Source organism: Hipposideros armiger, unplaced genomic scaffold (assembly GCF_001890085.2).
Source record: "Hipposideros armiger isolate ML-2016 unplaced genomic scaffold, ASM189008v1 scaffold_170, whole genome shotgun sequence".
Classification (NCBI taxonomy): domain Eukaryota; kingdom Metazoa; phylum Chordata; class Mammalia; order Chiroptera; family Hipposideridae; genus Hipposideros; species Hipposideros armiger.
In genome coordinates, this window is record NW_017731520.1 from 1,221,663 (window position 1) to 1,228,198 (window position 6,536).

At 38.6% G+C, this 6,536-nt stretch overlaps 1 long non-coding RNA gene across 1 annotated transcript in view; it reads left to right on the plus strand.

The window, feature by feature from the left end:
• The window catches only part of LOC109387836 (uncharacterized), an 86,657-nt gene extending 81,924 nt beyond the window's left edge, over positions 1-4,733 (plus strand). Inside the window, exon 4 of the long non-coding RNA XR_002125111.1 lies at positions 4,307-4,733. This is a non-coding gene — a long non-coding RNA (uncharacterized LOC109387836). The remainder of the gene's footprint in view (positions 1-4,306) is intronic.
• The last annotated feature ends 1,803 nt before the right edge of the window (positions 4,734-6,536 follow it).

Here is a 6,536-nt window from a genome sequence, read left to right on the forward strand (position 1 = left end):
GGCCGGCCCAATGATTGCATTATTTTAAACGTCATCAGGTGGTAACTCCAACTGTAGCTTCTGCTCCAGGCATGAATTTTTTTTTCCATCAGAAATTGTAATCAGATATCATTTTGAAGAATCTGTTGTAGGATGGAGTAAATGTAAGGTGTGATGGGAGTGGATATGAGAAATGCAAGGCTAGGACTGAAGTGGAGAGTTTTGGAGCTCTGCCGAGATCCCTTTTGCTGGTTTTCTATGCCAGGGCTACTGGTGCCTACTTTGCTTAGATGAACACCCAGAAGTGTCTGGGAATATCTATTTCCTGAGTGTGTCCATTTACCATTGACTGACATTACCAGCTTCCTTACCGTGAATCTTCGTTGACCCCTCACAGTTCCCCATGGGGTCAAGCTGAAGGTACATATGGAGGAGCTAGTCTGAGATTGCATCCTTGCTGGGTTTTCTCCCCTTCCCTATCCTCCTTACCCCCATTTCCCTGCTAGGTTCCTCTAGAAACACTTCTTAATAAATTACTTGTATGCGAATCTTTGTCTCAGCCTCTACTTGTGAGGGAACCAATTTAAGATATCAGCAATGACCTGTTAGAAAATATGATGGAAAAAAATCATTTCATTCATAATAACTGACAGGAAAACATAAACTACCTATAAAGAACAACAGGAATTAAACTATAAAATGTTAGCGAGCAACATTAAAAGAGGGCTTGAAAATGGAGAGACAGGCTATGTCCTTATGAAAAGATTAAATATCATAGAAATATTTCCCCCCTAAATTTATATAAAAATTTAAAGCTATTCCAAAGTTATCCTAAGAAACATATGGAAGAATTAACATGTAGTAATTACTTTTCACCATACTGAGATTATCATGTTAAATTTTTTATTGAAATTATTATGTTAAGTTTACTTCTAGCATGGTTAAAGCTATTTATGAAGGGAAAAGTCAAATAAATTCAGAGAAAACTGCTCACCAAAAAAATATCAAGAGAAGGATGTTCTCTATTTAATTATTTAATAATAATAATAGAAAATACTTAGCATGTCATATAAGCATGCCTATAGTATACACACATATCTGCATATATATGTAAAATCTTTAAACCTCACCACCTCTCTGAATTATGTACAGTTAGAAGGAAATTTCTGCACAGATGGGTTAAGTAATCTGTTTCAGGTAGGAACTGGTAGAGTTGGGACTTAGGTATTTTTGATCCAGTTTCCATGCTCTTAGCCTTTTTGCTATGCATGCATGCATGCCAACACTATATTACCAAAGGTAATACAAGGAAACTGGACCCCAAGACAAACAGGGAGTCTTGTCATATCTAAGATGCACATCTCTACCAAACTGTTTTGAAAGTGGACAGACAGACGTGCTTCCAAATTGTTTTGAGCTGTGGCAGTTACGGAGACCATCGTGTATCTGCTCAAAGTGATGACCTTGGGGAATGGCACTCAAGGGATGGAAGAACAGGACTCAACCGTATGCGGGTTCTTGGGTTTTCCAAAAATACCCATCTTGGCATCACGCCAGTTATCTCTGTATCATCAACAGCTGTTTCTGTATGATCAGCCCTCAATGTTTTTTCCAAAAATTGAAATGACAACATTCGCTCTTCTTCAGCTTCTACTTTATCCTCTGCAGTGTCCACTGGTACTGAACAGAGATTTAGTGATTTGTTAATACTTAGGGAAAATATCAGATTGCAGATGTCTTGGGGGAAAACCTCTCTCATCGTTTCACGCTGAGACACAAGCAGAGCCACCATAAAATACTTCCATCTGTTCCGTTACGAGTCATTGTGACTGTGGTTGTTGAATGACATGCAAAATGGTCACGAACATTTGACGTGTCCCTAACATGTAGATCAGCAACTGATGAAATGCAATAGGTGTTGGTCCCAAGGCCAGGTTAGATTTAGTTATAAAATTTTAGCTCCTTTTTTGACAACATTTTCAATTACATTTCCGAAAAGGCATCTATGAACAAAAGCATATTCTTATTCAAGATACATGCACCATGGTTCTAGTCCTATATTATTTTTCTCTTAAAAATATTTCGATATTGGATATTACTTACAATTTTCAGCCATTATTATTTTTGTTAATATCCATTATGTCCTAAATGTTAAAAATTCAATTATCTTTAATGCATTAAGAATCTAACACATTCTTTCTGAAAAAATAATGGAAACACTAATGATTTCCATTATCAATGAACTATAAAGATTATAGTTACTTCTTAGCACATATATTTCTCCTTATGTGTGTGGTATTATAGTCTCAGTTGATTGAGATCAAGTGCTTTTCAACATCAATTTGGATTTTCCTTCTATATAAGAAAAATAAATGAGCAGCTAATAGCTAATTATTCTATCCTTTCTGAAGATGGTTCTGTTATATAATCTGTGAGTAGGAAGACCAGCGACTAACCATCGTGTATCTGTTCTCTTAACCTGGCCATCTTAATCTTAATCCCAGGTTCGTGTATCTCTGCTGATGAAAAACGAGCAACTGGTGAGGAGTGATCATTCGAGCAGGAAACAGAACGCAGACACATAATTCACAAGCCAGACAGTGAGAGAGAAGCTTCAGAATAAAAATAAGCACAGACATATGTGCCGATGGCACGGTACAGGGACGTGGGCTGCTGCCCCTGTGGGAAGGACAGTGGCACCCGGGCTCTGAGCACATTTCATGAAATACACATTTTTTAGAATTAGTTTCAGCTGTACATCACAGTGCAATAGTTATACTTTTTACGCATCTGCAGATTCTAATGGGCAACACAAAATGGGGAAGAGTGTTTGGCTTTGGAAAACTGATGGAATTGTTTCCAGGAAGAATAATTAAGAGAGGTAATTTAAAACTGGGAAGCACACCTTCAGTTGCTCCTCGTGCATACTTCATAGAATGTGGACTTAGCTTGCATTCAATGTGAGTAAGCTGTGGCGCGCTCACCTAGCCCATCCGTGTGTGCACATACAGGAACAGGGGCCCCGCCAGCTGCGTGGCTTTCCAAGGTCCTGAAGCTGGACGGTGGCAAAGCCGAGACTGATGCCAACATTTGGTAGAGGTCAGATTATGCACAAGTGTTTCTCTACTCTGGACACTAAGGTTCCACCCTCGCTTTTTAATACAAATTGGAAATGTTTCAATTAGAAGATAGATTTATAATAATTATGCTACTTTTATGTTCCTTAATTCAGTTCGACGCAAATTATCCTTTGCATACCCAATGTACGGAAGCACCATGGCAGGGAATACAGAGTTGAAAGAGACACTCTCCCTGGAAGAAAAGCTTATAAGTTATTAAGAGACTCTTATATAGAAGTACATCCAATATACCAGTAACTTGTTTCCTGCCTGATAACGAGATTTACCTATAACACTAAAAATTCAGATTCCTATGCCTTAAAGATGCAGGTTCTTGGGTCTGGGGTGGAGGAGGCTCTTTTAATTATTTAATAAACATTCTAGGTGATGCTTACGATCAGGTAGATTGGGGAGGCACTATTGCCATAATCCCCAAGTTTGCCTGCACATTAAAATCACCGAGGGAACTTCAAAAATTACAAATGCTTCTGCTCCACCTGCAGAGCCTGTGACTTGAAAAATTGTTTTCGGTGCGCCCTGTGGCCTGGATTTTTAAAGATTCCCCAGGTGATTCTAACATGCAAACAAAACCTGGGAACTACTTGCTATGCCCCTGGGATGTGGTGACATGAAGGAAATGCCATTTAAGAACTCCCCAAACTAACACCCATCAAAAACCTACCATGCGATAAGCCTTTTTGTATAGCATCTCTTCATGTTTAAAATAAACCTATCAAGTTCATCCCATTATTATCTACATTTTATAGATTCAACAATTTTGAAGCGTAGGAGACTTGCTCAGGCTCATGGAGTGTGAATGTGGCTGAGCAGGTTTGTAAACCTAGTTGTCTGAATCTGGAGCCTGAGCTTTTGTCACTTTGACAGATTGACTTTCAGATGCATCTTGAAGGAGGGAAAGGTTTGCAACTGCATAAATTGAAAGAACTACAGTACAAGTATCAATCTGGATTAGTTCAAAAACCAACATTGAGGAGAAAAAACACAGATAGCTCACAACAAATATATATAGCATTTATAGAAAGTTTTAAAACATATGAAAAATATTTTTTCATTTCTGCATATATACATAATAAACTTTTTAAAAAATACATGGAAATGTTAAAAAACAAATTCAAAGGAGTAATACTGTGGCAGATTGTATATAATGACCATAATAATATCTCCCATCCCTCATGTTCTTCTTACAGTGTGACCTTGTCATTTGTCTCGTTGAGCGTTGGGTCCATGTTCCCGCACCATGAACCTGGGTGGACCTTTGTGACTCTCTCAACCTACAGAGTACAGTAGACATGACTCTACTGGAACTCTGAGGTTAGACCATAAAAGTGTCATGCATTTCTGCCTGTGCTTTGAGGATACGTGCTCTTGCAACCCAGTCACCATCCTATAAAGGAGCCCAAACAGTTACTGGGAGCGACCTCACAGAGCTCCCGCTGACTGGCAGCCAGCATCAACCACCAGACATAGGAGTGAACAAGCCTTCACATGGTTCCAGCCTCAAGCCATCACGTCACCCCCAGGCTGCGAGTCCTCCCAGCTGAGGTCCAGACATCATGCAATGGAGACAAGGCATCCCCACTGAGCCCTTTCCCAGGAATTTCTGATACACAGAACCCGTAAACAATATAAATGTTGTTACTAATTAAAAAAAGACCAGACATAATATGCTTTTAAAAAAATATATGGGTGACATTTGTTCTTCCTAGAAATTAGGACTCTCGGAGGTTTTTAGACTAGACAAATGGTGTTAGCATCTATCCCCAAGGAAAATGCTTCCTACATGTAACCACTTTCTATCCAGAGTCCTCTTTTTAAAATACAATTTGAGTTCTTATTTTCAAAAGGAAAATACAGTTGGACGTTGGTTGTCTAAAAACAGCTAATTTCTCTTTTCACAGGAAGAGGATGTCATAGGATCTGCAGACAAACACAGCCTTTAGGAAATACAGAATATTTGGGAGCCAGGCGATGGGGATTTTAGAAGCTCTGAATCTCAAATCTTTGGGGAGAAGAGTTTCCTAGACATAGAGCTGTGTTTTCTCTGTGGATTATGAAGTTGCTGTCATTTTCATCATTCACGTGTGGGAGGGGCCTGAATCCGTACCAACAAACAAGCACTAAAACAAAGTGACTCCATAAAATTATTTTGCCAATTATGATTTTTCCATGTAAAGGAATGAAATGTCAATGGCATGAAAGTTTTAATGTTTGGTATGACGTGTAGAATTTAGAGTTTTGTCTGTTCATCCAATCATTGTTTACTCATCAGACATGTTTTAAATATCTACACTGTGCCAGTCAGCCTACTATGCGGTGGACCCAGGGTGAACGGAGGGAAACGCTTCCTCTGTCAGGCAAATAATCACACACCTGGTATATGTGGAATGGCATCTGGCAAATGACACCGCATAATAAACACAACCGTGCATACGTAAGGAACTCCCAATGTAGTAACAACAATAAATTGCATTTCAACAGTGTTTTAAATGAAATAAGACTAGGCAAATAGATGAAGGGTTCAGAGTAAAGACCAAATTTAAACTCAGATCTATGTGGGAAACTCCATTTATGATAAGGGTAGAACTGCAATAGGAGGGAAATATCGGTTTATTTACTAAGTGTTGTAGGAATACTTGTCTGTTAAAATTTTATTTAAAAATGTTAGAAAACGGTCTAGGATCATATTTTTATAGCCTTTGCTGGAGGAGAACAAGACAAGAAATGCAGAAACAATGTCGGAAAGACTGACATTGGATGTTATAAAGTGTCTTTATGACAAAGACATCATAGGAAAAATAAGTATTTATAATATAAACAAAAACCCCAAACATTTAATAGCCATGGTATGTAGAAAGTTCCTAAAATGGAAGACAAATGATCCCACTACGCCATTTTTCTGCTAGGCATAGTTTTCTAGGGACAGAGAATACAATGGAGAGAAAAAGAGATATGAAGCCACCTCCCATGAAGCTTCTAAGTATCTAGTTTGTAAGTTTAACGCTGGTCAAAAAATCATGGAAATAAATATGTCATTGCCAACTGAGCTAAGTATTCTGCTAGGAAAGCATTATGGGTCTATGAAAGTTTCTAACTCAACTGCCCCAGAGTGAGTAAAATGCAAACGGAAACGATGATGTACCATTTTGTAAACATCAAATTGGCAAAAATTAATCACAGTAATTGTGAGGGCTTTCTATGGATCAGGAACAGTTGTAAGCATTTTCAAATATTTCATATAATTCTGACCAAAAATCCCACAAAATACAGACTAGTCCTGTCATCAGATTTCATAGCACAACACTGAGCCCCAGAGCTGGTAAAAGGCGGAAGTGAGCTTTGCACCGAGGCATTCTGACTCCAGGGCATGCGTGCTTAGTCCAAAACTGAGAGCTGGAGGGCTGGCAGGGATGTTGGCCT